This window comes from Anser cygnoides, chromosome 3 (genome assembly GCF_040182565.1).
Source record: "Anser cygnoides isolate HZ-2024a breed goose chromosome 3, Taihu_goose_T2T_genome, whole genome shotgun sequence".
NCBI lineage: Eukaryota > Metazoa > Chordata > Aves > Anseriformes > Anatidae > Anser > Anser cygnoides.
Window position 1 is genome coordinate 66878586 of NC_089875.1, and position 12741 is coordinate 66891326.

At 34.7% G+C, this 12741-nt stretch overlaps 1 protein-coding gene across 15 annotated transcripts in view; it reads left to right on the forward strand.

Annotated features, from left to right (window-relative positions):
* The window catches only part of TRDN (triadin), a 241357-nt gene that overhangs the window by 18828 nt on the left and 209788 nt on the right, over positions 1-12741 (forward strand). The gene's annotated exons all lie outside the window — the stretch shown is intronic.

The following is a 12741-nucleotide window of genomic DNA, read 5'->3' on the forward strand; positions in this document are numbered from 1 at the left end:
GTGTACGTCAAGAATTACACCCTGTCTGAAAGTCTGTGATTTTGCTGAATCGTGTTGTAAAACCTACAGTAGCTTCAACATACTTTTGAAAGCATGTTTCATGATAATAGTCATCTTATTATTTTCCCCATTTAAACAACTTTTGTCTAGTTTCCTCACTAAAACATTTTTGTCTAATTTCCTCACTAAAACAGCTTTTGTCAGCTGTCCTTGAGCAATGTACAAATGAAAACAACCTTCCCACATATCACTAATTCAAGTTAGTGTCAATGAAAACTCAGCTAGAGTTCTTACTTTTACAGGATTCATGCTCTGCACTCATTCTTAAACAAATAATTCCATTATTTTTTTTTTCTATATCAGTTCTATTTTTATTCTACTTATACCATTTACTGTAAACACTTTTACATTTTTGGACTCAATGATTATGTCAAGTTAATACCTTTGAAATCGCTATTGTTGCTTTTACTAACACAGTCCTTGTTATCTTTAAGGTTTTTTGGGGTTTTGTTTGTCTGTTTTTTAAATTATTTCACTTTGTCTAATTTAATAATTTGAATTCTTCAAAAGTTAGAAGCACTTACTTAGATCTTTCATTTAAGTTGCCTACATGAAGGTTGCTAAATCTATGAATCTTATTTTGGAAAAGATTCCCTTGTTTTCAGCTACAGTCAGGACTTTATATCTAGTTTGCTTTCAATCTTTCCTGTTATTTTATGCCTTTCAGTCTTTTAACTGAAAGAATCAAACTTTTGTGCTACTTTAAATGCAGAAATATTCCCTTTTATTCTTTTATTATTATCATTTTATTCAGTGATTGGAGAGAATATTTCCAATAGTTTTAAATAAAACTGGAACTACAGACATCAGTGTCTCATCAGCTGAAAAAGAAGAGCATGTTTTATGTGAAAGAGTATATATTTTTATTACCAGTCAGTGAGTTTCTGACTGATTTTTGGTTACAGAAATATATTTATGTTTCCAGCTTGCTTACATGCTATGGCAATGAAGTGAGAAGATAAGAGAACCATAAATTATTGCAGTCTTCTCTGGCTCTATAACCAGCATTTCATCCACACTTTTTTGGGCATAGATATGAATAATATGAACTTCCCAGAATACAGACTAATAGTTTTCAGGGGATCTCTTGCACATATATAATTGTCATGGCTTGTGTTCTTCCTCCCTGCCCTTCCACATGTATTACCTGAATACATTCTGTATAAAAGTTATCTTCCCCAACTTTCTATGACACAAGTCTATAAGTTCTTTAGCATTCTAGCTCTTTTTATCCTATGTTTCTTTCTGCAGAAAAATAGCACTTGTCTAAAAGTGATACTACTTGCAGGACCCTGTGAATTGAGGTGTCAGCTGGGACAGAAATATACTGTGCATAACACAAATCCTGACAATCTTTTTCCATGACAGGTAGACCTTATACTTTCCTTACACTTATAGACCTAATAAAGACATTTGCAGCACTTGATCTAAGGAATAAAGACATTAACGAGCTCAAGACGTTTAATGGTCTTCCATTAGTGTGCTAGGGAACAGCATCCACCGAGGACTGAATACCAAAGGACTCTGTCAGGTTGTAGTCCACAAGGACTGAGTATTTCTGGAAATGGAGGGGGGAGAAAAATTTATCCCACCTACTTGGAGCAAAGAAAATGCTCCAGCTCTACCCCACCAGATGACTCATGAATGTCTATTAAAAGATAATAATACCACTCTTGCCCTAATCACCAGGATGAGTGGGAGGTAACTGTTGGTCTGGACTTGGAAACAGGCTCAGTTGTAAATAAGACCAATGTCTTATTAAAGTTTTATTTGCCTGCTTAGGTGGTGTGAACCTTTTGTTATAGTTCCCAACAGCGGAAGAACCCTAAAGGTATTTTTAGTATTTCTCCACTGCTCCGGCAAAAGCAGTCTGCCTGTGTGGGTTCTGGGGAGTGCATAGTGGATATGCAGTATGCAGTGTGTGGGTAGAGTTCTTTAGGAATTTCATCCTACACAATTTCTTTCACACTTCTGTGTGGCACCTGGCCTAAGGACTACCTTAATACACCAAAAAAAAGATAATTTACAGAATGTTCTGTATTCTTCCCTTTCTTCCTTGCTCTGTCAATTTGTGTTATAAACAGAAGATGACGAAAATAGAGAGAAGCCTCATTTAACTCACCGCCACATTTGATATATATATATGTATATATAACTTACTATAGATTTTTCACTCTGTACTATTGTTTGTATTTTTACTTTCATTCTAGCCACAACAGGGTTAAGTTATAGCAAGCAAAATACAATGTCTTATGGCCTACTTCTATTTCAGTATTCCACAGTGTGAATATTGTTCATCATTAGTCATTCAATTATTTTATCTATACGTCTATTCTTGAATTCTACCATAGTACTTTAATAGCATTCTGACTGCACTTTTGGGGGGATGAATTGTGAAAGATTATCAGTTTTGTGACTATGAGAATATCGTCAACGTACACCGTCAGGCTGAAACATCGACTATAATGTAAATGCTCATCCTCAATAAATGTGAAAGTATACATTTTTTATTTATTAACACATCTAATTACAGCTGAAGCTGCACTCTATTGATATAATAGAAAAGGAAATTAATAAAGAAAGGTTAGGTGATGAATAGGCCTTTAACCAGAATATAACAGCCTGCAAAGTCTTGCAAAGATGTATACAGAATAACTAAGTCGCTCTCAAAAGATTTCTTAAAAATTTAGAAAGGGCTATCAACTTCTACATCTCTATCTCTTTTCATTATACTGGCAAAGATATGAGTTGAGGCTGCTGTATTAATATTAAAGAAACTTCAGAGAACTGTTTGAAAGTTTCCTGAAATACGAAAGTAACAGTAGCTTTGATATTCTTAAAATCTGAGATTAAAAAAAAAAAAAAAAAAAAAAAAAAGAGGCTTTATATACATGCTGAATGTGTATAAAAGTCTTGAAAGGACAGGCAAAGAAGAAAAACAATGGCACTCAGAGAAAGTCTGTGATATATTGTGCTTAAACTTTACGCAATAGAAAAGTGCAATGAGCCAGAAGTTAGAAGAGACATAGGTTCAGTTCTGTCTCCTGCTAAACTTCCAGTATGGCGTTCACTTAATTTTTCCATCACTTCTTTTCCTTCAAATGAAAATAGTATGCCCTTACCTCACAGTGTGAGCTGAAGGGAAGATAAATGTTAGAAGACTAGTGACAAATAAAAACACCCAGAACAGAATTGTGGATTTTGTATGTGATCTGGGACAATGTGAAAGTTTCATAAACAGGAAAACATTCTGCTTCCATGGGACAAATTTGAGCATCACCAGATTTGTGAATACAGCACAGGCAGTTTGGGAAGTAATGTCAGGCTGAAAAATATCCTTTCAGGTGCCATTTTTGTTTCCCTGATATGGCCCATGGTTAATCAAGGAAGAAAATAGTGAAGGAAAGTGGGATGAAATTGAGACAAATAGGCATAAATATCATTTTCAGTCATCATAGTTGAACTTCAGGTATAGGTTTGCAAATTTGTCTGTCTCTTTTCCTATTGCCATGAGAGTTAGGGAGTGAAACACAAAAAACTAAGATTGTTAAGCTAAGATTGACGCAAGATGCCAGAAGTTTGTAGAGGTCCTGCAAGTGTCTAATGTACGTGCAAAGCACCAAAGATGGGAGGAAGCTTTGCAGATCCTACTGTTACCATGGGCTACAAATATTAGATCTCCTACTGTATGCATCTGTTATTACAGAGAAGGTAGGGAGGTGTTACAGCTTGTGGAAGACAGCAGAATGGCTTTGTGATGACTTCATGCAAGTTTACAGCAAATGCTAAAGATTATTTGATTTAGAATCCGTGAAAGGAAATAAGGAAACTATCATTCCAACTAAGTCAAAAATTTTCCCTACTGCATCTCTTTTTCTCTTCCATTTAGCAAAAACAACGTAGAGAAATCACCTTGAGATTTTTATTTTATTTTTTTGAATACAGTCTTTTAAACTGCTTTGAGATGAGACTTCATGTATGCTTTTTGGACTGATCATGCCATTAAAAACGATGAAAGGTTTACCTCACCTCGAAGATACGTCACTGAGATTTGAGGACTGATCTGCTGAAGCCTTCTTAGATGTTAATCAGACTTACATGACCAAATAAGGGGGAACTCAATTTTGTCTCAGTGTCTAATGTTTTAATGCAGACACAGGACCTGAGAGAAGCTATGATCTTGAGCAAGATTAATATTCCAAAAATGTAAGTAAATGGAATCCCCATCCGTGAACAGAGCAGAGAGGTGCCCAGAAAAGGCATCTCAGAGGTGTTTCAAAACTTCTCTTCCATCTCTGTGGTAGTACTAATTAGACAAATGTGATGGACATTAATTAAAATTAAAGATCATTTTGCAACATTCTATGTTTTGCATAAGCATGTGTAATTTGAATTTGTTTTACAAAATTTGGAATCTTATATTGTTAATATAATTTCACAAATATTTCTCTCAGTAGATATTTTTATTTCATACATATTACAGACACACAGGTTTGTTATTAATGCATTCTCCCCATTTTGGGTTATATATTTAGGAGCATAAAGTAAGTAAGAAAAAGAGATATTTTAGACATACCTTATATAGATAGCTATTAAAAATAAATAATCTTCTGTTTTATATATCTTTGAATTCAGATAAGATTTTTATCTTGTCTGTCACCAAAGAAGTTAAAAGTACTTTTAACCTACTAGTAAATCTTTCATATGAGTCATTTTCAAGGTAAAGATGTCCCTACTCTGAGTCACTTAACAATTAAGCCATGGATCAAAATTCTTTTTTTTTTTCCTATCTAACACCTGAATCCTATACTTAGAACATCCTCCTCTTGTATTATAGCTTTTATAAGGATATAAAAATATTTTATATATTTTATATTTTTATATATTTTATATTTATATATTTTATATATTTTATATATTTTATATATTTATATATTTTTATATATATAAATATTTATATGGATATATTAAAATATTTATATTTTCAAGAAGGCAGGGAAAAAGCCATGTTTACTTTTCATAATTCAGCAAGTTAATAATGGAGAAATAGATCACAACATTTGGAACATGTGTACAAGCACTGACAATTTTATGCTTTAAAATGTTTTTTTTTATGTTGATTTAAAAATAATGCCATTAATGCTTTACATGGAAACCATTAAGACAGAGTACTGTGACATATATACTTAGAAAAAAAGCATTCGTTTGGGATTTTGATTTACTCTGTCAGTTGGGAAAATAAGTTAGTATCTACTGTAGGAAAGAAAAAACTCTTGAGCTACATTCATCAGTTGATAATTCTGTCATTTGTCTCTCTGTAATTCAAAATGGTTGTATGATGTCATTGATATGCACCAGAAAACACTAAGCAAAGAAAATGTGCTGTCCATGTTATAACTCTAATATCAGCCATAAATAAATAAATAAATAAAATTAATTAATTACTAACCTTGCACTTCTTGGTGTATTCCATGCATATTTCCATGGCTCTAACACAATTTACAATGACATTTCAAGTCAGAGTTGATGTAAAAATGAGAATTTAAGTTATAATTTGGGAATAAAATCAATAGCTTTTTTGATACAACACTACCTTTTTTTTTTTTTTTTCCTCAAGAAAAAGTCATAGCTGTCCCTAAAACACTGAATTTATATTCCATACCTTCTTCAGACAGACAGCAGTGGAGAGGTATGGAAATATAGCCCCCTGTGCCTGCCTCTTAATCCAGACTTGCCCATATATAAGGACAGAACAGTCTCACTGTCACTAGGCACAGTCTAACACATCTGGGACATAGGGAACATTTCAAATTTCATATGTCACATGGATATATCACTGTCTGGTGAGGAATATTTCTATGAATTATTATAGAGAATGACTCTATTTCTGGAACTGAATAATGTGTTCAGGTAACCACTACTTAACATTTATCACTGGGATAAATTAGAAACCACTCAGACTCTCATATCTGTTTGGTCAGGCAAGGTCTTTATTATTTTATCTCATTTGCTTTGCAAAGATCTGAATAGGTTGTGATCTGAATAGGTGAAATATTTAAATTGTACTTCAATCTCTTGTTCCTCATAAAAGATAAAATCAGATGACAAAGGTTTGGGTCCTAGTTTCCACGTCACAGAAGTGGGAGTCCCTAAAACTGTTTCAGGCTATTCATTGTGCTGTTGAGCAACCCTTCTGGGCTGAGTTCAGAATGTAGTTGTGTGAAAATTAGCAATATTAGAAGTCCTTAGGGTATAGTTACAGGACAGACTCTCTAATAGTCTCATTTGTTGTTAATCTACTTGAGGATAAAAGTCAGGTGTCTCTAACAATTTCTAAAATCTGTTCACAACCTTGCTTAGCTGACAGATTTTGATATTTAAGCTGGCAGGAGGAAGGATACACAGAATGGATATGATTACTGCAGAGACTTTGTGTTTTTTTTTTTCCTCAAGTAACCTTCAAGGAATCCTAACTGTTCTTGTTTTTCCTTATTTTCACTGTGTAGCTGAGATGCCATAAAAATAGCTGCATAGGAAGAAAAGAAAACAAGATACCTAAGATAACTCTACATCAGTACTATGCAGTGATCTTTTCTCATCAAACTTTAATTGTCAAGTGTTTCACATGTTAAAAAAATCTGGCCATAGTATAATCCAGAATAAAACAGATTAAGACATGGCTAATTGATGGCAGCTGTCTAATGAATGACTATGAGTAGAGGAGGGTGGCACAGTGACTTTTTCCTACTTGGGCAAAGATTTTGCTACTTAAAATTGATCTCAATATTCCCAAAAACAAAGCCCATTTTTCTCCAGATTACTTAATACTTATTCAAAACAAAGTTATGACTATTTGGCATTAGCTGCCTTTAAAATGACCTTTGTAAGGTAGTGTAAAGGTTTTCCAGCTGTTGAGAATCTCAGAACACATTCTGGATGACAGATGTATTGTGAATATACACCCTCAGTAAAGATCAACTGTACTCACTGTGACAGCATATCCTCTGTGTCTCAACTGACCATAGAGGTTACACTTACTACCAAATAAATATCAGAGATGAACAATAATATTCATTTAATCTATCAAGGTTAAACTTCAACTTCAGATTACCATTTTTGGAATCAGTATTGCAAAAAGGAAATGATAAAACACCCATTAACTTTTGCCTAAACACAGAATTCTATCCTTACTTGTCAATTCAAAAGCCTTTTCTTGCCCTAAAACTGAAAGGATACTTTCCAAAGGATTCCTCCAGACCAAAAAAGAGGGGAAAAATCTTCAGAGGAGTTATTTTGATTATGACTGCTGTTGATTCCTAGAACACTTTTCGTATGGAAACACACGCTAAACGCAAATATGTATCAAAAAGCAGTTTGTGGTGTATTTTGACAGGCCCATGAGTTTCAAAGACAGATTCAGAAAACTTTGTTTTCCTTGTAATTTCAGTGCTTATGTAGTGGACTTATCTTGGCTATTTTATAAGTACAGAGATGGAGAATTGTCATATGTCTTAGAAAATAGCTCTTTGACAAAAAGTGGACCTTGGTTCAACAGTTCCTGTTTAATATGGACTATAACTAACTACTGTTTACTATGTCTCTCATGAAATTACTTGTACTATTTTGCAAGCCACCTTATAGTTTTCTTCAGTAGCTCTCTTTCATTTTTCTCTCTCCCGGAGAGCACAACCCGAAATACAGTTTTCTAGTAAATTGCCAGTTACAGATGTGATATATCAGTGACATAGACAATTGACTTGCTACTAGCACTGATTCTGGTTTTCACTTTTTGTCAGATGTGGAATTTTGTCTCTGCGCTTTTTAGCAGAACTTTCCCCATATATATGTATATATTTTATTACATATCTCTTAGTATAGAAATTTCTGTATTCTTGTTGGCCAAAAATGCCTTTTTCTTCTCCATCTGGTAAGAGAGCTAGAATCAGGTCTCTTGAATATAATATGCATAACTACATTCAAACTATATCTATGCAGTGTTCTCCATATTTGAGTGCTGTAATGATTGGATAGCTCCATATGGAAGATTTGAAGGATGTACAATGTGAAACACTGCTTGCGCTATAGAATATATAATTTAGTTCAGTTGGAAATGACCATCATCGAGTCCAACTGCGTAATCATTTCAGGGCTAACCAAAAGTTAAAGCACCGAGGGCAGTATCCAAATGCCTCTTGAACACTGACAGGCATGGGGCATCAACCACCTCTCCAGGAAGCTTGTTGCAGCAATTTGACCAACCTCATGTTACTGAAATTTTCCCTAATGCCCACTCTGACCCTCCCCTGGTGCAGCTTTGTGCCGTTCCCTCATGTCCTGCCATCGGTGACCAGGGAACAGAGGTTGGCACCTCCTTCCCCACTTCCCTTGCTCAGGGAGTTGCACAGAGCAACGAGGTTGCCTCTTGGCCTCCTCTTCTCCAGAGCAGACAACCCAAGTGCCCTCAGCCTCTCCTCAGGGGACATGCCTTCCAGCCCTGTTACCAGCTTTTTTGCCCTCCTTTGGATGCTTTCAAGGACCATCACATCCTTTTTATATTGCGAAGCCCAGAACTGCATGCAGTACTTAAGGTTGCACCTTAAATATAGGAAGAGAATCACCTCTACGTATAAGTTGTGGAGAGTATGTGGAATTACTGCTAGAACTATTTTCATTTTCAGAAGCTGTAGATACCAGTCTGTTAAGATATATAGAGCCAGTTCTAACTCCAGTATCAGGTTAGCTTAGAATAAAGGAAATCAAGCAAATCATTTTACTAATAATTCCTAGACACACATATTTGAGAGATAATGGTAGTTTCACCAGGGGAAGCACAGATCTGGAATTTTCTTTACAGAGTTTCTTTATATCCATATAATTGCTGGAAGTGAAGACAAAGGTATTTGTAACCTTCTATTTATCCTAGTGACTTTAAATATTTATTATGACCATCATTATTTACAGATGGGAAAGGATTTAATTTTTTTTTCCATAAGAAAAAAAACATCCATGTTTTTCTCTAGTCCCTTATGGAGGCTTCAGGGCTGTATAGAGTTGTGTTTCCAAAAACAAATAACAAAGGAAACGCATACAGCGCTCTGGCTTCAGAAGGTTTCATGCTATTTAAAGATAAATGGCAACCATTTTCCTTCAACCTTCGTTTTGACATTTTAAAAGATAAGATGTACCTCTCAGCTTATATCAACTCACGAGTATGTCTGAATATCCCTTTGGCATCTCTTTCAGAAATGTCAGACGCCTAAGATGAACAGGAAAGTAAAAATTCTTTTCACAGTTTTACAGCAACAATTTGTTTCCAAAGAAGGGAAGGTATTACTACGGATCAATAATAATAATAAAAAAAAGTCAGACGTGGATAGGCACTGATAGCGTAGTATCACTTGTTCACAATTCAGTTATACTCTTGTCTTATCTGCATAATGAAGAGGTGGAAATGAAACATTATTTTTGAACAAATCTCTGCATTTCTAAAAGCAAATGTAAAAGACAGGTCAAACTGATGAGACATTTCAAATAGAAAGATGTAAATGTCCAACTCACAAATCATGGTCTGCTGCCTTTTGGAAAGGGAGCAGCTTGATGTCCTTTTGCCATGGATGGCCGCTGGTTTAACTTGCAGTAAATGGAGCTTTTCTTATTCAGTATGATCAACTGTACTTCCTGCAGTCTTGATTTTATAGGAGTAATTTATTCTGTGTTGATTATTGTTAACCCCAGTGGACTTCTAAGTTCTCAAGAAATCACTACACAAACTGATATAGCTGTAAGTAAAATGATCTATAAAATTTCCCAATAAAACCTGATGTATTTTAAATCTGGACCTTAGGGCTTTCCTTCCTTTCCTTTTCTTTCTAAAGTCATTTCAGGTGTGAATGTTGTAGAAAGGCTCACATTAGTCAGTTATATAGGACTATTTCTGCAGGCTCAAAAACAGAGAAGATCTTTCAACTGCTAACTAACTGCTAATCCCTTCTGTGTTTTTTATACCTGAATAATAACCAGAATAATGTAAAAGCTCTTTGAAATACATATTCACACAGGAAAAAAAAATAGAGATCGAAGGTTAAAGGTCATATCAGCATAATGTTCTTTATAAGCAATTTCAGAATGAAGTGAAAGTATTTTTTACAGTTCATTGAAAAGGTATATGAAATAAAATTTCCTCCACTTAATTTGAAGTATCAACCAGTGCTCTGCTGCATTATGAAATTCATACGTGCAAAGAAAGATGAAAGTTTGGATCCAAAACCACTGAGGTTCACTTTTTCAAGTGATTTAGGAGTCATTTCAATATGTATTTTCCATGGGATGTGAGCTCCTAAATCCTGTAAAGATATCTGCTGATCCAGCTGGGCTCTCTGAAGACAAAGGTCAGAATTACATCAGCTAAGAGAAAGTTAACTTATTTTACTGTTGACTGTATTTTAAAGTACAATGTAGTGGGGGCTGATTAACACTGGTTTCCACTTCCTCTCCCTGGAGCTCTCAAATTGCTTCAAGAAGTCCGCACAAATAGGTAAAATTCCTCTTCTCCATGTCTAATTTGTACTGTACATACTGTGCTTCATACCTCAGCCTATTCCAGAAAAAGCAACAGCTAATATTATTATTGCTTCAATGAGATTCAATGGTCCGTCCCATAAAATACAGATACTACCTATCACAGCTGTTCATAAACATCTCCTCTTGCGAAGTTATAAGGGGTGCTCTTTGGTAAGACTTTGGTTGGATCTTCCCTGCAGAGTCAATGTATGGGGCAAAAAGCACTTTTTTCAGTTATATATTATTCCTTACCACAGTTTTCTGAAGATTTTTTTTTTCCTGTTACAGTTGTAGCAAGTTGCATTTTCTGATTGTAGAAGATTTCCCTACTGTCCCATTCCATACTCTTTTTTCCCAGTCAAACAAAATTTAATAGCTACCACTTGGATTTCTCCCCCTGGTGTGGAGGGCTCTTGTAGAGGTGATGCCCAGGCTGCCCTCCTTGCTTACAGCAATGATCTTTATAAAAGAGTTTTGTTTGTTTGTTTTTTTTTGTTTTGTTTTGTTTTGCTTTGGTTTGTTTCTTTGGTTGTTTGGTTGTTGTTGTTTGTTTGTTTGTTTCTGTCTTTTTCACCATGCCTTTGCCCAGTCCCTATCATAATGTGGCCATATGCCATTGGAAAGGTATCTTCTGTTCATACAGTTATAGATGTTTTGTCTATTACTAGTTAAACAACTAATTTCTTCAGAGAATCTTTACTTTGTTTTCGTTTTTGCTTTTTCCATATAGGATGTGCTAGTGTACTGTATCCTAAGAAAGAGTCATTAATTCAATACCAATATATATATCACAACTTAGAATATAATTTAATAACCTCTAATTTTTGCCTGAGATTATTTATAATTAATATTATTAATAGTAATATTATTTACTTATACCGTATAAAATACACAATTAATATTATTAATAGTAGCATTATTTACTTATACTGTATATAGCACACATTTTCTTTGAACTAGATAATGAAATTACTTGATAGGATGTATCTTTTATTCTACAAACATCTTATTGAAATTGGTGTGATCAAAATATTTGTGTACATAATTTCTTGGAGAATGAATGGAAAAGATTAACAGAATGTACTTCTTTAGATTATTATATGCTCTCTATTGATCAAAAATAAAATCAATACAGATATAATAACAGAAAAGGAAATTAAAAGAGTACACAGCATCATATGTAATTGTAAGTATTTTTTCTGAATTCAGTTGTGCAGTTAATTTTCATGCTCCATCCTGTCTCTATTCCATAATCTCTATTCTATTTCTTTTGTCATGTAGAATTGGTTGCTGCATAACCTCCAACCCTATTTTCCGCATTTCATAAAGAATATTACATTTTTATAGCCATCGGTCACCAATAAATCTGCAAATGCTCCCTCACAGGCAGTCCAGTTACAGCTTTCTACGCCTTGTAGTGGCTGGAAAGACACTACCTTTTAAGTTTGAGTAGTTTTCCAGAGGTTTTGTTGTGATACTCCTGTATGTTGTTTCCTTCCAGTTATTCCAGTTGTATTCTTTCATTCACACACTAGGATACAATATGAAACAGAAAAAAAGGTATAATTGAAAGTCAGATTCTCAAGAGGTTTATACTGCAGCTCTTTCTATATATTTTTTTTCCTACATTTGTCACATTTCTGTTCATTGGCTTGCAAAAGCTCCTTCACATTCAAGGATACCAGGACTGCAGATACAACACAGTAAGTGGTCTTAAATCCATTGTAATCACCTGCTTTACCAGCTAAGGTATTAGATAAGTGGAGGCTAACAAAATGTTGCATTTGGAGGAGAGCAAAATCACAGAATCATTCAGGCTGGAAAAGACCACCAAGATCATCCAGTCCAACCTTTAACCTAGTACTAAAGTCCACCACTAAACCATACTATGTTCTTCATCTACACATTTACTGAAGACCTCCAGGGATGGTGATTCAACCACTTCCTTGGGCACCTTATTCCAATGCCACACAACCCTTTCAGTAAAGAAATTTCTCCAAATATGCAACCTAAACCTCCCCTGGTGCAACTTGAGGCCATTTCCCCTGGTCTTATTGCTTGGTGCTTGGGAGAAGAGGCCGATCCCCACCTCGCTACGACCTCCTTTAAGGTAATTGTAAA